The sequence below is a fragment of the Mustela erminea genome, chromosome 9 (assembly GCF_009829155.1).
Source record: "Mustela erminea isolate mMusErm1 chromosome 9, mMusErm1.Pri, whole genome shotgun sequence".
Lineage (NCBI taxonomy): Eukaryota > Metazoa > Chordata > Mammalia > Carnivora > Mustelidae > Mustela > Mustela erminea.
In genome coordinates this window covers 36,394,273-36,414,447 of record NC_045622.1, presented here as the reverse complement: position 1 = coordinate 36,414,447, position 20,175 = coordinate 36,394,273, and the positions used below count along the sequence as shown (strand labels likewise).

The following is a 20,175-nucleotide window of genomic DNA, read 5'->3' as shown; positions in this document are numbered from 1 at the left end:
GGGAGTGAGATATTATTAAAGCAACTAAAGAAAGGAATCAGAGACAGAGAGAAAAAAACACATCTTTTCTGCTTTCACCCGTGCCGAGAGAAAAGGCCATTAAGAAAAAGAGGGAAAACTACTGGAAGTAAATATACAGACCCAGGAAGGGTAGGAAAGGAGGATGGGAAGATTAGCAAAAGATAAAGAATAAGAGAAATGAAAGGACTGATAAACAGGAAATTGGTCTGAAGAGGTCAGTGCAGAAAAGATTTCTGCTGAGGTGAAGGAATATGCAGGTCAGACATAAATGTAATTGTTCTGTGCTTCCATGCAGATGGCTGCTGCAAATGGGACGCCTGCCTTATTTCTAAATACCCAAGATAAAGAGGTCACACCCCATGTGAAAATGAAAATTAAACCCGTTTCATTTCCAAGCTCCTATTTCTTTTCCCTCCCTCCTTTCCCAACATCCTTATAAATTTCAAACATAAGCCATTCTGATGCTGATTTAATTTAGTTTCAAAGGCTCAAAGGGTGAGAACATTTAGCTCAGCCATCAAAGTCCAGGTCCTAGAAGGCCAAGGTCTCAGACTGGCCAATGATTCATTGACCAAACCCAAAGCAAAAAGAATCACCCCAAAATTGGAAATAAAGCCAGAAGACCACTGCCAGATTGTTGCTGATTACAGTAGAACATTTTCTACCTAGCCTGCCCTGACTCTCCTGATTCTCTCAGGCTGCTGTTTAGTTCGACTTAACACTCTCATCAACTAGGGCTCAGACTCTGGGTAAACTGCAGGGCTAACTCGTACCTCTGTAAGTTAGCACTTGATAAGTTATGAGGTATTTATGCCTAATGGAGATAAAAACAGAAAATGCCCAGTAAAAAATGATAATCTCAGAACTGAACATTTTATTGGCTCCAAGGTTTTTAACAGTTCTACATGTGACCTAACAATCTCACTTCATCCTTCTGTCTTTCACCAACTATATAAACTTCTTTCCATCTGAGTCCCCTTTACCATCCTGCCACATCTCTCACCGGGGAATTAAACAAATCTTTGACATGTCCTCAATACATATTTGTATATGTTTTTAAATGTTTAGGATACATATTTGGACAATATTAACAAAAACAATAAAAATACATATTCAGCTGTTTCTTACTGTGTATCAGATTTGTATGAAGTACATTGTGAAGGATTTAATCCTCACAACAACCCTGTGAGTTTGGATAAATGGAGGCCCAGAAAAGGTAAGTAATTTTGGAAGGTCGTCCATGACCAGAGAACGGATTAGAACTCTGGACTGGTTCAGTAAAAATCCTGCATTCTTGCTATTGCATTGAATTTTCCTGTGGAAGTAAAGTAGCAATGCCTGTTGTGGGCAGGGTTCTAGCAAGGACAGGGCACCCTGGAGAGACACAGAGGCTGGAGGATGGGTGCTAAGAATGGGAGACAGTGGGCCAAGCAATTAAAATGTTAGAGATGAGTATGTTGATCTTGGAATAAAGGGGAGAAGAGTGTCATTAACTCCATTTAGCAGGTGAGGAGACTTAAATTCAGAAAGAACAGGTTACCTTTCCCAAGGTACCCCACTGATAAGAAGCCAAGCAAGGATGTAAAAGCCCAACACCAGACCCCAAGTCCAGGACACTTTGTGAGGCTCCCCCCTCCTTCGGAACAGATGGTCAGCAAATTCAGTCTCATTTGCTCCACTTCTTAGTTCCAAACTAAGGTTACAACTGCCATTATTTTCCCTTTGTCCTGCATCTATTTGGCTTTGAGATTTTTATCTTCCTGCTTTTGTCTTCGACATAATGATCAGGCAATATTTAATTTGGTCTCTGGTTCTCATTTATTTTTCTGGCACGGATCCCAGAGATCAACTCAAAGGAACAACACACAGTCATGAGATATCAATGGCCTGATTTCTATCAGAGCTGTCTGACACTAGAGTTCATCATTCCTTTCCTAACCAGCCCCCGTCCACCCCCTGCACACAACATATGGACACAACCTTTGTAGGTCTGCTACCCACCTGCCTGCAATATCAGTTTTACATCATAGAGTTAGGCACTGTTCATGGGAAGGATTAAGCAGATGGGCTCCTCCAAACAGTAAACACAGAGCAAGAATTCCATCTGAAATCAATGCTTGGCTGAAGCTCTTTACACAAGAAGTCATAGCTTTTGTAGAAATGAGGAAGAATATAGAATCGGTCCCAACATCTGCATTTTTGTCAGTTCCAGCTTCAGAAGTACTATCTAACAAGTATTAACATCAGACTATATTTAAAAATATCAACTGAAGAATGGTTGGGTGGCTCAGTTGGTTAAGTGGCTACCTTCAGCTCAGGTCATGATCCTAGGATCCTGGGATCGAGTCCCCCATAGGGCTCCTCGCTCTGCAGGGAGACTGCTTCTCCCTTTGCTTGCTCTGCCTGTGGTCCCCTGCTTGTACTCTCTCTCTCTCTCTGTTAAACAAATAAATAAAAACTTTAGAAAAAAATTTAAAAAATAAAAAATATCAGTTGATAGACATTAATCTGAGACCCAACAAACTTATAACTTTAGTTACCCTGAGCTACTTTTTTCCAAAGCACCTCACCAGTTTTGTTTAGGGGTCTGAGCAACTCACTTTTCAGCACAGAGCTCTCCAATTCCGACTCTGTGATTCTGTTACTCATATGTTTTTCAAAATTCCTGCCTATAACCTAGAGAAAGCAATCCTTCCTATTGTGTCAGCTATAGTAATATACATAGTATTGATGATGCCCTCAGGATTCTCAGTGGGGGGAAAGATAACTCAAAGAAAGCAGCAGGAGAGAGAGGAAAGTGGCAAAATAATAAAGAGAGTTAACATTTATGGAGCATCTACTATATTTTAAGCATGGGGCTAGAGACTTTTAGATAGGTAGCCTCACTGAACTGTCATAAAAACTCTAAGAAGAAGTTATTGTCTCAATGGAAACAAACAGAGGTTCAGTGAAAGAAAATAACTTATTCCATGTCACTCAGCTAGTAACTGGTGGCACCAAATTTTCTTGCTGAATAGACACATTTCTCTAACTTGAGAAATTTAAAAGACAGTAGTTACTTCTTAGGGGTTGGATGGATAAGATAACTGCATATGAGCTGAATTATGAGATTTCTAGAACAGAGTCCACGGTTCTATAAAGAAACACCCATGGCCTAGGAAAAATCTGGAAAACATTCGCATAATGAATGAATTTAAAAATCAGGTTAATATATTTAAATACTATTCAAAAAAAAAAAAGTATAAATTCTCTCTGAGAGAGGTCACCCACTGAGAAGTAAAAACACAAAGAAGGAAACACCGAATCAAGTATACAAAACCAGGGCAAAATGGATGAGAATGGGGGCATTAAAAGTCTTGAGAATTTTTTGTTTTGTTTTGTTTTGTTTTGTTTTGTTTTTTTGAGGCTTTAATTAATTTTTATTTTTTATAAACATATATTTTTATCCCCAGGGGTACAGGTCTGTGAATCATGGGGGCTTAAGTGGGTAGGAGAAGAATAAAAGTCTTGAGAATTTAATGATATTTGTATATGCAGATTAAAGGAAAATTTCTATTTCCAGTTCATTTGGAGTAACAGGATAAGTCTTACCCCTCTCCTGGAAACAATTGAAAATATTGACAAATTATACATGTATAATCTTAAGAAGGCACACAAGCATTTAACATTAGTCAACAAAGCCCAGTAAATAAATGAGGAAAAACCTACAACCACCCCAGCTTACTTCCTGGAGAATGTTTCCAGGCAGAGGAGCAGAGAGAGCAAACCAAAGCAGAGCCCTGACATAAAGTGAGGAAACTGAGAGTCAGAGGAAGACAAGACAGCTACAGTTTTCAGGACAAAGCTGAGGAGAGAGCTGCATCCAGAGATCTACAGAGTCCCCTCCAGTATTCAGCACAGTGGTTACAGTACATACATGTGAGAAATCTGTCTAGAGCTGAAGAAAGAACCATTAAGAAAGATTAGAGGAAGTTGTCTGGGAATTATGCCTATACTTACCAGCAAGGCTGGAAAAACTCATAATTCATGGGGTATTGGGCAAAGTACTCAGGAAGGTTTTCCTCAGTAGTGGGGAATAATTAGCTTTTGACCAATCTTCGCTCCTGACTCACCTAACAAATCATAAGAGCAAGAATCAAAAAGATCAAATTCTTTACAAAACTTAACTACATCTCAAAGTGAAACTCAAGAAGAATTATTAGAATATAAAAATATTGAGAACCCAACAAGGTTAACATTCAGAATATCTGGCATCTAATCAAAGATCACCAGCCATACAAAGCAGGAAAATATGACCCATAATTTGAAGAAAATGTCATCACTCAAAACAGATCTAAAATGATACAAATATTAGAATATTAGAATTATCAGAGAGACATTAAACCAATTATTCTGTTTTCCAGATGTTCAAAATTTAAGTAAATAAAGATATTAAGAAAACCCTAATTAAACTTTCTTAAAATTGAGAGTTTTGTTTAGAGCAAGTCACTTATGGGCTGAGTGATATGGAGTAAGTTATTTGCTTTCACTGACCTTATATAAAATGTATTATATATATGTACATATATATGTACATATATATATATATATACATATATACATATATGTACATATAGATAATTGTAGCAGTTTTTATTTGTAATATAGAAACAAACTAGAAACAACTCAAATGTCTATCCACAGGTGAATGAATAAACTAATTAAAGTATTTTCATACACTGGAACAAAACTTCAAAATGAAAAGGAACAAGCTATAAATGCAACATTATGGATGAATTTCAAAATAATTATGTTAAGTGAATTAAAACATACAAAAAGATCACACTCACATGATTCTACTAGTATAAAATACTAGCAAATGTAAACTAATCTGTAGTAACTGAAAGCAGACTGGAGATTGTCTGGTGATAGGAGACAGCAAGGGGGAGAAGAAGGATGACCAACTGGCACAGGAAAATTTGAGGGTTGATACATGTGTTTATGGTCTTAATTGTGATGATTTTTTCATGGGTTTAACGTGTCAAAACGTTTCAAATAATACAGGAGCATAATTAAAACATAAGCAGTTAATGCTAAATATATCTCAATACAGCTTAATTTTGACAAAGTGAGTTTAGAGAGAACATACTTCAACATAATAAAAACCATATATGACAAACCCATAGCTAACTTCATACTCAGTGCTAAAAAACTGACAGCTTTTCCTCTAAGATCAGGAATAAGACAAGGATGTTGACTCTTGCCACTTGTATTCAAAAGTACTGGAAGTCTTAGTTTTAGCAATCAGAAAAGTAAAAGAAGTAAAAGGCATGCAAATTGGTAAGGAAAAATTAAAACTGTCACTATTTGTGGTTTACATAATACTATACATAGAAAACCCTAAAGTCTCCACCAAAAACTATTACAAATATAAATGAATTCAGTAAGTTTCAGGATACAAAATTAATATACAAAAATCTGTTATTTCTATACACCAATAACAAAGTAGCAGAAAGAGAAATTAAGAAAACAATTCCATGTTAAATTACACACAAAAAAAAAATATCTACGAAGAAACTTAATTAAGAATATGACCTATACTCGGGAAACTATTAAACATTGGAGAAATTGAAAATGACACAAACAAGTGGAAAGATATACCAGGGATTGGAATAGCTAATATTGTTAAAATGTCCATACTACCCAAAGCAATCTACAAAATCAATGCAATCTCTATCAAAATGTCAATAACATTTTTCACAGAACTAGAACAAATATTCCTAAAATTTGTATGGAATCACAAAAGACCCTCAACAGCCAAACCAATCTTGAGAAAGAGAAACAAAGCCGGAGGTATCACTATCCCAGATTTCAAGATAAATGCAAAGTTGTAGCAATCAAAACAGTATGGTACTGGCATAAAAACAGACACTTAAGCCCCCATGTTGCATCACCACTTCCTCATATCAAGGAGATCATATGATAGTTGTCTTTCTCTGCTTGACTTATTTCGCTAAGCATGATACGCTCTAGTTCCATCCATGTTGTCGCAAATGGCAAGATTTCATTTCTTTTGATGGCTGCATAGTATTCCATTGTGTATATATACCACATCTTCTTGATCCATTCATCTGTTGATGGACATCTAGGTTCTTTCCATAGTTTGGCTATTGTGGACATTGCTGCTATAAACATTCGGGTGCATGTGCCCCTTTGGATCACTACGTTTGTATCCTTAGGGTAAATACCCAATAGTGCAATTGCTGGGTCATAGGGCAGTTCTATTTTCAACATTTTGAGGAACCTCCATGCTGTTTTCCAGAGTGGCTGCACCAGCTTGCATTCCCACCAACAGTGTAGGAGGGTTCCCCTTTCTCCGCATCCTCGCCAGCATCTGTCATTTCCTGACTTGTTGATTTTAGCCATTCTGACTGGTGTGAGGTGATATCTCATTGTTGTTTTGATTTGTATTTCCCTGATGCCGAGTGATATGGAGCACTTTTTCATGTGTCTGTTGGCCATCTGGATGTATTCTTTGCAGAAATGTCTGTTCATGTCCTCTGCCCATTTCTTGATTGGATTATTTGTTCTTTGGGTGTTGAGTTTGCTAAGTTCTTTATAGATTCTGGACACTAGTCCTTTATCTGATATGTCATTTGCAAATATCTTCTCCCATTCTGTCAGTTGTCTTTATTTGTGGAGCATAACAAATAGCATGGAGGACATGGGGACTTAGAGTGGAGAAGGGAGTTGGGGGAAATTGGAAGGGGAGGTGAACCATGAGAGACTATGGACTCTGAAAAACAATCTGAGGGTTTTGAAGGGACGGGGGGTGGGAGGTTGGGGTACCAGGTGGTGGGTATTATAGAGGGCACAGATTGCATGGAGCACGGGGTGTGGTGCAAAAATAATGAATACTGTTATGCTGGAAATAAAAAAAAAAAAAACAGACACATAGGTCAATGGAACAGAATAGAGAAACCAGAAATAAACCGGCATTTAATATGGTCAATTAATCTATAACAAGGAGACAAGAATTTACAATGGAGAAAAGTAAGTCACTACAATAAATGATGTTGAGAAATCTAAACAACTAGCTACATGCAAAAGAATGAAACTGGGGGTGCCTAGGTGGCTCAGTGGGTTAAAACCTCTGCCTTCGGCTCAGGTCATGATCTCAGGATCCTGGGATTGAGTCCCACATCATCGGGCTCTCTGCTCAGCAGGGAGCCTGCTTCCCTTCCTCTCTCTCTGCCTGCTTCTCTGCCTACTTGTGATCTCTGTCTGTCAAATGAATAAATAAAATCTTAAAAAAAAAAAGAGAATGAAACTGGACCAGTTTCTTATACCACACACAAAAATAAACTCGAAATGGATGAAAGACCTAAATGTGAGACCTGATATCATAAAACTACCTGAAGAAAACATAGATAATAACCTCTTGGAAATTGACCTTAGCAATGTTTTTTTAGGTATATTTCCTCAGCAAGGGAAATAAAAGCAAAAATAAGCTATCCGGACTATACCAAAATAAAAGGCTTTTTCATAGTGAAGGAAACCATCAACAAAATGAAAAGGCAACCTATTAAATGGGATATTTGCAAATGATATAACTGATAAAGTATCAATATCCAAAATATATAAAGAACTTCTGCAAATCAACCCCCCAAAAGTAAATAATTTGATTTAAAAATGGCAGAGGACTTGAATAGACATTTTTTCCTAATATGACTTACAGATGGCCAACAGATACTTGAAAAGATTCTCAACATCACTCAACATCAGGGAAATGCAAATCAAAACCACAAAGAAATATCACACCTGTCAGAATGGCTAGAATCAAAAAGACAAGAAATAACAAGTGTTGACAAGGATGTGGAGAAAAAGGAACCTTTGTGCACTGTTGGTGGGAATGTTGGTGTCACAGCCACTGTGGGAAACAGTATGGAGGGGCCTCAAAAAAAAGCCAGAAATACCATATTATCCAGTAATTCCACTACTGGATATTCACCCAAAGAAAATGAAAACACTAATTTGACGAGATATGTGCACCCTTATGTTTATTGCAACATTATTTATAATAGCCAAGATATGGAAGCAACCTAAGTGTCCACTAATAGATTAAGTGGATAAAGAAGATGTGGTAAGACCACCTGGGTGCCTCATTCCGGTAAGTGTCCAACTCTTGAGTTCAGCTTAGGTCATGGTCCAGAGTTAAGAGATACAGCCCTGCATTGGTCTCTGCACTGGGTATGGAGACTGCTTAGGATTCTCTTTCTCCCTCTCCATCTGCCCCCTCTCTCCAGCACTCTCTCTCTCTCTCTTAAAAAAAAAAAAAAAAGAATAAGAAAATAAGAAGATGTGTGTGTGTGTGTGTGTGTGTGTGTGTGTGTGTAATTCAGCCATAAAAAGAATGAGATCTTGCCATTTGCAGCAATATGGATGGACCTGAAGACTATTACACTAAGTGAAGTAAGTCAGAGAAAAACAAATATATGCTTTCACTGATATGTGGAATCTAAAAAACAAAACAAACAAACAAACCCATAAGTACAGAGAACAAACTGATGATTTGTGTGCCATAAGGGAGGGGGAGATGCACAAAACCAGTGAAGGGGAGTGGGAGATACACGTTTCCAGTTATGGGATAAATAAGTCACAGAGATGAAAACACAGCATAGGGAATATAGTCAATGGTTTGTATGATGACACACAGTAGCTACACTTGTGGTGAACAGAGCATAATATGTAGAATTGTCTAATCACTAGGTTGTATACCTGAAACTAACATCACACTGTCTGTCAACTCTATTCAATAAAAGAAAAGAGGCTGATATAAAACACAAGATTATATATATCCTAACTTCACCTTTTGAATGTACACAGATAAAATTAAACTAAATGTCTTCAAATTTTGCACCTTTAGTGAGAGAAAATATGTGTGCAATGAACGTATCTAATTTACAAAAAGCACCCACTGTCTTGGCCCTTTGATATTTTGAAGTTTTAAATTTTAATATATTTCACTTTTTTAAAGATATTATTTATTTGCCAGAGAGAGAGCAAGAGAGGGAGAAAGAGAGAGAGAGTGAAAGTACAAACGGAGGGAGCGGCAAGCAGAGGGAGAAGCTCCCCATTGAACAAGGAGCTCAATGTGGGACTTGATCCCAGGACCTTGGGTTCATGACCTCAGTTGAAGGCAGACACCAAGTATCTCGATATATTTCATCTTAAATGGTTTTAAACAGCATGCAATGTTTGGTATTTTTTAAATCATTATTCCTTTTAGATCTTCTAAAACTTATTCATAATATTTTCTTGTTACATTCTTAAAATTTAGTTGTTGCCTGGATTTATCATTGCTCTTTAACACTTATTAATGATTAATCACTTGTGTAGATTCCTGCAAAAGATGTTTCGGTGCAACATGGGGGCTTAAGTGGGTAGGAGAAGAATCAATGAAACAAGATGGGATTGGGAGGGAGACAAACCATAAGTGACTCTTAATCTTACAAAAGAAACTGAGGGTTGCTGGGGGGAAGGGGGTTAGGAGAAGGGGGGGTGGGGTTATGGACATTGGGGAGGGTATGTGCTTTGGTGAGTGCGGATTCACAGACCTGTACCCCTGGGGATAAAAATACATGTTTATAAAAAATAAAAAATTTAAAAAAAAAAGCAAAAAAAAAAAAGATGTTTCGATGAGCTTTTAAATATATTTAATATTGTTGTTCTTATGAGAAAATATCCAACAAGACAATATTCTCATTTGAAAACAAAATAAGTATAGAAGTATATTTTAAATATATTATGAGATGTTTGTCTTAATTTAAAGCCAGAAAAAGAGTTATAATAAATTGTGATTTTGACAAACTTAAAATATTGAAACTTAAAATAATGTGTTTTAATACACCTCCTCCTTACATATTCAGAATTTTTTCCTAAGGCTTTCACTTTATAGGACAGATTAACCATTAAAAATTAATGAAACTATGTATATGAATTTAAACTTTTTCTCTTACATCTTGGGGTTCTGTTTGTCTTGGCCAGGCACGTCCAGTGTCCCCAAACTCACTGGACTGAATGGTCCTAATATCTTGTCTGATCCTTTCACTATTGTTCTCGTGTTTCCGTCTCTCTGAATCTGTGTGGGGGACTTCTTGCACAAAACAACCCTGAGTCCATTAATAAACATGACAGCATGACTTCCACCCACAAAGCCCCTTAAAGACCAGATCCTATTGTAAAATAACACTTGTTAAAATATTACCTGAGGAAGTAGAGAATAAACCCTACAAGGGAATGGTCCAGAAAATGAAGGCTCTGTGCTATGGAGGGGAAATTTCCTGTAGGCCCGGCAGCACACCCACCCCCTTCCCCGCCTTCAGTTACTGGGGCAAGGGCCAGGACCCTTCTCCTTCTCTGGACTGGACCTCCCAAAACCATGGGGCGCCTCCTAAATTAAGTCCTGAGGACACAAAGCTTTTAAGCTGTTTTTCTCACTGAGATGCGCTGACAGCTATGGAAGTAGGCCGCTCTGGCAGCTTTAACAAAAAAAAAAAAAAAAAAAAAAAAGGAAAGAAGGTTAAAAGAAGACACTAGAAAGAATAGAAGAATAGTTTGGAGGAATAGACTAGAGGTCAGTTCCTAATCAATGCAATCAATGCAGTCCTTGTAGTCTAGCCCACATGCTTTCCCTGGGCGATTTTAACATTTATGCTTTCCTGAAACATACTATTTTTAATTGAGAGGATTAATAGGTAATCTTGTTTAAAGTGGTAAATAATCCTAAATGGATAACATATCATTCATTCTTATCCAAGTAAGAAACATTTTAATATGATTAGTTTTCCTGATTCTTGGGAAATATTAAATGCACACTATAGAAAATACTACTATTCCTGAGTTCCTACCATCACAATGGCGTTAATAATAACTTTTTTTTAAAGATTTTATTTATTTGTTTGACAGACAGAGATCACAAGTAGGCAGAGAGGCATACGGGGTGGGGGGGCAGGAACAGGCTCCCCGAGGGGGCTCGATCCCAGGACCCTGGGATCATGACCTGAGCCGAAGGCAAAGGTTTTTAACCCACTGAGCCACCCAGGTGCCCCCAATAACAACAATTTATTGAGAATTTAGTACAGGCCAAAAAGTGTGCTAAGCACTTTATGTAGAGTATCATATGTGATTCTCGAAACCCTTGGACCAGGCACAATCACTAACCCCATCTGAAAGAGGAAAGAAAGTAAAGCTTGGAAGAAGTACCTATCTACCAAGGGGTGGGAAATTCCAGAGGGGGCACTTCAGTCTCTATCTTCATTCATTCCTTCCATACCTCTGCCCCAAACCCTGCAGTGATTCCAGTCTCACTCAGAGTAAAAGCCAAGATCTTACCGTCACGACACACGCGCCCTCGCCCTATAACTTCATTCCACTTCCTCCTGACCATGCTCCCTCTAGCTCACTCTGCTCCAACTCACAGATCTCACTGTTTTCCAGACAGGCTAGTGGCTATTCCCTCAGAGGACCACAGCACAGATATCTGTGCGGTCTGAGCTCTGCAGGGCTCTACCGGTTGCTCTTCTGAGCCCGGACTCTGTTCCCACAGTGCTGTTCTCTGAGATATGAACATGATGTGCTCCTTCACCTCCAGCAGGTCTTAGCTCAGTGTCTCAGTGAGGCTCACATCCCAGGCTCAGCCCCTCAGCTCTTTTTTCTCCACTGCAGTTAGTTTCATTCTAAATAAAGATTTTAGGGGCACCTGGGTGGCTCAGTGGGTTGGGCTTCTGCCTTTGGCTCAGGCCATAATCCCAGGGACCTGGGATTAAGCCCCCCATCAGGCTCTCTGCTCAGCAGGGAGCCTGCTTCCCCTCTCTCTCTCTCTCTGCCTGCCTCTCTGCCTACTAGTAATCTCTGTCTGTCAGAAAAATAAATAAAATCTTTAAAAGAAAGAAAGAAAGAAAGAAATATTTTAACATTTAAATTAATTGTATATTTTATTGTATATAAATACAAATTGTATATAAATATAAACATGTATAGTGCAAAGCGAGTTTTAAGTACAAAATAAGAATATCTAACTTGAATGCAAAATCACCCAAATTAAACAATTCATAGTTCATAGTTTATATATATGTGTGTTTCATTCTTACCATCAGAATAGTGGTAACACTGAACAAAACTAACTCAACTGCTTTTATGTCACTTCTTGATCCATGCAGTCGACCAATGCTTTCTACCTTTAGTTTGTTGATGAATGAGGGATGGAAAGGAAAAGGAGCCATGGACTGCCTTCCTTGTTTCTTCTTTGTCATCAGAAAAGCCAAAGGTAGAACTGCCTTCACAGAGGAAATATAATTGTAGTTAGATCTTGGCAGTTAAGTGGCATTTAGAATGAACCCAGAGTGAAATGAGGGTTTCTAGAAGAACAACAAAGGTTCCAACATGGAAATAAACTTGAGTAGGACACAAACAGGTGCTAGGTTACCTGCTTTAGTGGAGTTTCTACAAAAAGAAAAGACAGGAGATGGTGTTTGTTCTTTTCTCTGGGCACAGAGCTGAGGGGCCCGGCAAGCGTTATCTTGGAAAAAGATGAACACGTCTTTCATGTTCAGCTTTCTTCTAAATTTGTTCTCATTTTAGAAAACTAAAACTGGCTCCAAGCCCATTGATTATCACCTAGAAAAACAATAATTGGATACTTAACCAGACTTCTAGTCACAGCTAAATAGCCAGATAGACAGTGTATAGAGAAAATATTTCAAAAATGACTTTAAAACTAATGGGAACTAATGAGTTTCCTTCAAACTAACGAGCAGTCCACGTGGCTTTATTTAGTAGTAATTTTTGGATATGACTTTTGCCCTATCCTTTTTCACAGTAATTTTCAAGTTGACACTAATACAGTGAACAAACCCCTCTCTAGGATTGTTCAAAAGAGCTACAACTGGGGTGCCTGGGTGGTTCAGATAAGCATCCAACTTTTGTTTTTGTCTCAAGTCATGATCGTGGGATCAAGCCCCACATCGGGCCCCATGCTAGGTGTGGAGCCTGCCTGAGATTCTCTCTCTCTCTCTGCCCCTCCCACCTCTCTCTCTCTCAAAAAAAAAAAAAAAAAGCTACAATTAATAGAAGTACTCTTGTCTGCCTGCTATTGAATAACCCCTTTCGAATTTTTTTTTAATTTCCTTAATGCTTACAGGTTATCTCTAATATCTAGTCTTTCTAGGCTTATATAGTTATTTCTCCAACTAATCCAAAACTGTTTTCACAAACTCTACCCCTGGTCCTTCTAAGTACAATGGTCTCAACATTATTACTTACCTTCATTTTCCTTCACTTCCCTTTTTCTCGGCCAGTAGTTCTCCCAACGCATTTCTTCCCTGAGACTTCAGCACAGCTGTTATTTCTTAGAGTCTTTATCTTGTTATTTTTTAAGACTCTGTTATCTTTTTTTATTGACATAGCTTACTCACTCTTTTCCCAGAGTTTTCCTCATTCCTTTCTTCAGAAAGTAGACCCTACATTTTCATTTTTGTCACTAGTGGATGGCTTCCCTATTTGCACTAAGGTCTTTGCTTTTGGCTATAGGCCAGAAAGTAGGCCTGCTAGGAGAAATAACGAAGAAGAATCACCCTAGAGTTTTGGAGGAGAGGACTAGAACAGGCACGATTAGTTACCAGGGCTGCAGGCAAGAGACTCAGGAATGTAGTCTTTCAGTGATGAGCTGACATCAGCAACATGAGCAGTACTCACTAAATCTTACCAGAGGCCTGACTCAGGATTTACAGGACTATTTTGATTCAGTAGGAGACAACTAATTCAGCTTTCCCCCACCTTGCCCTGTGGTACTCTGCACTATTCTTTATGTTCCATATATGAGTAAAACCATATGATAATTGTCTTTCTCTGCTTGACTTCGGTTAGCATAATCCCCTCCAGTTCCATCCATGTCAATGCAAATGGTAGGTATTCATCCTACCATTGATGATGTACTGATGGCTACACTGATGGCTGAGTACTATTCCACCGAATATATGAACCACATCTTCTTTATCCATTCATTTATTGAAGGGAATCTCAGCTCCTTCCACAGTTTGGCTACTGTGGACATTGCTGCTATGAACACTAGGGTGCATGTGGCCCCTTCGTTTCACTACATCTGTATCTTTGGGGTAAATACCTAAGTAGTCCAATTGCTGGGCCATAGGGAAGCTCTATTTTTAGCTTTTTGAGGAACCTGCATACTACATACTGAGGAACCCGCATATATTCCAGAGTGGCTGCACCAACTTGCATTCCCACCAACAGTGAATATGGAGAAATCAGAGAGGGAGACAAACCACAAGGGACTCTGTACTCCAGGAAACAAACCGAGGGTTACAGAAGGGAGAGGGGTGGGGGGACGGGGTACCCAGGTGATGGGTATTAAGGAGGGCATGTGTTGTGATAAGCATGGAGCATTATACGTAACTAATGAATAGTTGAACACTATATCAAAAACTGACGTACTACTATGTGCTGGCTAACTGAACATAATAATAAAAAAGAAATTTTTTTAATTAAAAAAAAAGAAAAGGAAGACAACTTTATGAAACTACTGAACTTTATGAACTACTGAAAGTAGACAGTAGTTGACTCAAGATGCAACAGAACATAAATAAGTTACGTAGGACTGAATAAAATCAAGGAGGAAACCCTGCATGTGGTTATCTGTTTTAAAATGTTGTTGGTAGTATTTTTAATGCTCTGTTTTGTGATGAATTTGCAATATTTTCCATTTTCTTTCTTCTTGTTCTGTTCCAAATGCTCAGTTTAATAGGTTATACTAGTGCAAACTAAAAGAAAACACATTTTGAATGTATTTTATTCCAAATGGCCCCTCAAAATTAAGACAAAATATTCCCTGGGAAATTCAAATATAGGTTGTAAACTAATGAGTCATCAAGGGGACCTAAGAATGATGGTATAGCCAATTACTAGACTCTAAAAGAATGCGTTTATGTTTAGTTAAGCTTGTAAAGATCACAAGTGATCTTTGACCAAAAAAAAAGACACTACTAAGTTCAGATTTTGTAATTCCTAATTATAATTCATATGTAAATGAGAAAACTATACCATAGATTTTATCTCTGTCATAATCCATGATGATTTTATAGAAAATACATGAGAGTGATTGTCTTGTTTACAAAACACTCAGGATAGTGAACAGTTATTACTACAACTATTGGAACTAAGATTCTTCACCTTTAATGGCATTGCAATTATTTATGCAGAATTTTAAAGAATCAGTCCTTATGCTGGGATACAGCTGGACAGATCTTTTGTACAACCAAAGCCATGCCGGTGATGTCGTGTTGGAGAATAAATTCCATTTAATCACGCATGAAAGGGCCCATCACTGAGGAGCAAGAGGTGTACTTTTTATGTGGAATCAATATCTACAAAGCCCTCTCAGGACGTCTAAGGTTTGCGGCTGGTAGTAAAGAGGATCTCTTCCTGGCAGGTGTGAGTCTCATTGAATTGGGGAAACCTGCAGAAGGAGGAATTCATTTGCATTTATAGTACTGCAGGTAAAACCTAGTGAAGACTGACTCTTAGTTTCAGTTTCTTAGCCTCAAAATAGATAGGCTAATAAAATTGGTAGGAAAAAAACTCTCTGAAATGATAAAGGCTACCGAAACTCTAAACCCTGGTTCTAGGTAACTTCCAGACAGAAATTAATTAGGAGAATTTCTCTCTAGTTTTGCTTACAATTCAACAAAAAGGCTATGATACAACGCTTCTTGCTGCTCTTGATGTAAGTGAATCAGGCCATATAGAACAGAATCTATACAATGTGAAGATATAGTTTCTGAGACTACATGTAATAGCTGCCACTGAATTGCTATAATAATATAAATTATTGTACCATTAAGGTATGAGTCATGGCTGTACATGTAGCTATATATTAAGCCAATGTCTAATTTCAATTACCCTTTAAAAACTATAGAAGGCAGTTAACTTAGCAACAAGTACAATTAATCTTAGCACAAAAATACATGAGATCTGTGTTTTTGTGTGTGTTTGTGAGGACATGTGCATGCATGTGTTATCTAGTATAATATTCAGTTTATTTGTGATGGCAGAGGCAAGAGTGAAGAAAATTTATCCAGAACTTGAAAATAAGGAGAAAAGTTAATTGTGTGACATTTTAATGTCATATTAAGGCCTGAGACTCATGTGAATTTCTTAAGGAATTTCACTTTGACTAACAATTGATTAGGGTCCAGATGTTTTTTTATGTAAATTTGTCATCTTATTTTACTCTTCTTATTTCCACTGACCGGATAAGTCTGTTTCTCATACCCTCATTGAACTATTTTTGTCATTCTGATGGTCCCTCCATTAATCACTTAAGTGAAATTTTGACACATGCCGAACACCTTCCTTTCTTCTTTTTGTTTTATTGTAGTCAGAGCACTCAACGTGAAATCTATCTTCAACAAAATTTTAAGTGTTCAATACAGTGTTGTTAGTAGTAGACACAATATTTCACAACAGATCTCTAGAATTTATTCACCTTGGATAACTGAAACTATATGCCAATTGAATAGCCATTCCACACTATTCCCTCCTCTCAGCCTTTGGCAACCACTATTCTAATCTCTGCTCCTTTGAGTCTGACTATTTTGGATACCTCATATCATATAAATGTAATCATGCAATATTCATACTTCTGTGACTGGTTTATTTCACTGAGCATAACATTCTCCAGGTTCATCCCTCTTGTCACATAAGGCAGGACTTCCTTCTTTTTTAAGGCTGAATAATATTACATTGCATGTGTATACCACATCTTTTTTTTTTTTTTAAGATTTTATTTATTTATTTATTTGACAGAGATCACAAGTAGACAGATAGGTGGGGGGCGGGGAGCAGAGCAGGCTCCCTGCTGAGCAGAGAGCTTGATGTGGGGCTCGATCCCAGGACCCTGGCATCATGACCTAAGCTGAAGGTAGAGGCTTTAACCCACTGAGCCACCCGGTGCCCCTACACATCTTTTAATCTATTCATCCACCAATAGATGTTTAAAAGGTTGTTTCCACTTATTGCCTATTATGAACAGTGCTGCATTGAACAAGGGACAGCAAAGATCTCTTCAAGGTCGTGATTTCAATTCTTTTGGATAAATACCCAGAAGTGGATATTATGGTATTGTTTGATACTTCCATTTTTAATTTCTAGATAAACCTCCATACTGTTTTGCACAGAGGCTGCACCATCTTGCATTCCTAACAACCGTGCACAAGAGTTCCCGTTTCTCCACATCCTCACCAACCCTTATGTTTTTTATCTAGGCATTTCATAATTTCAGGTCTTAAGTTCAGGTCTTCAATCCATTTTGAGTTGATTTTTGTGTGTGGTATAACATGAGGGTCCAATTTCATTCTTTTGCATATGGATATACAGGTTTCCAACATCACTGGTTGAAGAGACTCTCCTTCCTCTACTGTGTATTCATAGCAACATATTGAAAATCAGTAAACCACATATGCATAGGTTTATTTCTGGATTCTGGATTCCATTCTATTGGTCTATTTGTTTATCTTATGATAATACTATACTGCTTTAATTATTGGTGCTATGTAATATATATTTAAATCAGGAATGTAATGCCTTAAGCTCTGTTCTTTCTCAAGAGTGTTTCGACTATTCAGGGTTCTTTGTGGTTTCGTATAAATTTTAAGATTGTTTTTTTCTATTTCTATAAAACATGCCCTTGCAATTTTGATAGGGATTTCATTGAATCTGTCAACTCCTTTGGGTAGGTTGGATATTTTAACAACACTAAGTCACAAAACTATAAACACAGGATGTTTCCTCATTTGTGTTTTTTTTTTTATTTCTTTCATCAATGTTTTAGTTTTCAGTGTACAAGTTTTTCATCTCCTTAGTTAAATGTTTTCCTTTTTATGCTATTATAAATGGGATAGTTTTACTAATTTCCTTTTCAGAACTCCCATAAGTCTACTAGCACATTTCTCAGCAGAAACCTCGCAGGTCAGTAGGAGTGATATCATATATTTAAAGTGCTGTCAGGAAAACAAACAAACAAACAAACAAAAAAACTACCACCAATAATACTATACCCAGCAAAACTCTCCTTCAAAAGTGACTTTCCCAGACAAACAAAAGTTGAGAGAGTTATCACCACCAGATCTGCCTCAAGAAATGCTAAAAGGAGTTCTCAAGTTGAAACAAAAGGGTGCTAAACAGAAATATGAAGCATACGAAAATATAAAACTCACTGGTAAAGTTAAATATATATACAAATACAGATTACTGTTAATACTGTAATGCAGTCTGTGAATCACTTTACATTCTAGTATAAAAGTTAGAAGAAAATTATTTAAACTACCTGTAAGTATTAAAATATGCTAATGGGTACACAATATGAAAAGATGTCAGTTGTGACGTTAATAACACAGAGAGTGGAGAGAAGTAAAAGTGGGACATTATTATATGCAATTGAAATTTTCAGCTTAAAATAGACTGTTACAAGATGTTTTATTGAAATCCCATGGTAACCACAAAGAAAATATCTGTTTTTAAGAGAAGTTTGTATTTAATAATTTAAAAATTATGATTTGCCACCTTTGAATTAATATACCATTTGCTGTCTATACTTCTAACTTGGCATTTAGAATGTAGCACATGTCATTACTAGTTCCCTTATTTATTTGTTCCTGTTAGCTCATCTGCCCGAAGCTTCTTGAAAGCAGGACCATGTCTTATATGTCCCTATACACCTCAGCTTCATGTGAACTCTCTTAAGTCTTGTAGCCATTTCCTTTTGTTACCCCCTACAGATCAAGAGGAACAAAGTTTTGCTCAAAGCAAAGATTAAGAGAATGTAATTAATTATAGAAATACATGTGTCTTGGTCCTGGAAAACTGCTGATGTCTCTCTACCAAGCCCTTTCATATATTTTCTCAATAGTTTGAAATATTCTTTCACTATCTCTCTCTTACCAGAGTTATCTCTACTTAACCATAGGTCAGACTTAAGATTCCAAGATAGCCAGTTTCTCTGGGAAGTCTTTCTTAAACTGCCCAGACTGACTTAGTGCTCCTACTGTCTCCCATATATTCTCTAACATCTTTTAAAAAACAATAGTTGGTTCAGTTGTTGGCTCCATGAAGTCAGAACTGTCTCTGTGTTGTTACTAATATTCAGCATTGTGCAATAGACATTCGGCTAAGGTTTGCTGAATAAGTGGTATCTCCTGGTTTCTATTTCCCTCTGCAACATACACCACTTTTCTCTTGCTACCAACTAATTTAACCTTTTCATCCTTTCCCTGTAGTTTTTACTGAGCTCATAGTGTGTGCTGCCTTACAAAATTGACTTTGCCAATATCTTGATTCTTCCAATGCTGCTTACAACCGCCATAGTCTCCTTTGGCCCTGACCCTTCCTCATGACCATTTTCTCCCCATTTTTTCCCCAAATCCTCAGTTTGGGGTCCTAATTCTAGTAATCTTCCAAGGCAAATTCCAGATGAAGAGAATCTGGTCTGTCCATCTCCACTTCTCATTAGGCCATATTGTGGATTTGTTATACCTAGCTACAGCTAGGGCAGGGTTACATAGCATTAAATATGGCTGCCCAAGTCCCCTCTTTGGCAAGAAGCATCTTCTTTTGTAAAGTATTATAAGTGTAGCAACCATTATAACTGAAATGTATTGCACAATCGATTATGAAGGACTATATCATATTTTTTGCCAGTTGGTTTCTAAAAATGCATAATCTGAGATATTAAGAAATCAGATATTTTTTCCTCACAATGTACGTTCTGAAAGTGGTGAAACAAACACTGCCTTCCTTTCAGTGCCGTAGAAAACTGGCACAGAGAATTTGACTGACTAGCTGAAGATAGCACAAGTTAGGCAGAAACATGTTTACCATGAGGGGGCAGCGGTCTTAATCTCCGGTTCTTGCATGCTGGGGCCTCTTCTACATTCTCAGTCAGGCTCTCTTTCACTTCTCAGTACCCAGAATGCCTCAGAGAGCTCCATTACCATACACTTTATGGAAAGGGTAAGAAACAAACGGGGAAGAAAGAAACAGGGAAGATTACTGATTGGGAGTCGTAAATGTTTGGCTTCAGATGTCTGTGGTTAGCCTCAAGTA

General features: G+C 37.6%; 1 long non-coding RNA gene across 1 annotated transcript in view; it reads right to left on the bottom strand.

Annotated features, from left to right (window-relative positions):
* The window catches only part of LOC116599578, a 71,198-nt gene extending 51,182 nt beyond the window's left edge, over nt 1-20,016 (bottom strand). Inside the window, exon 1 of the long non-coding RNA XR_004289429.1 lies at nt 19,948-20,016. This is a non-coding gene — a long non-coding RNA (uncharacterized LOC116599578). The remainder of the gene's footprint in view (nt 1-19,947) is intronic.
* Nucleotides 20,017-20,175: the final 159 nt, after the last annotated feature.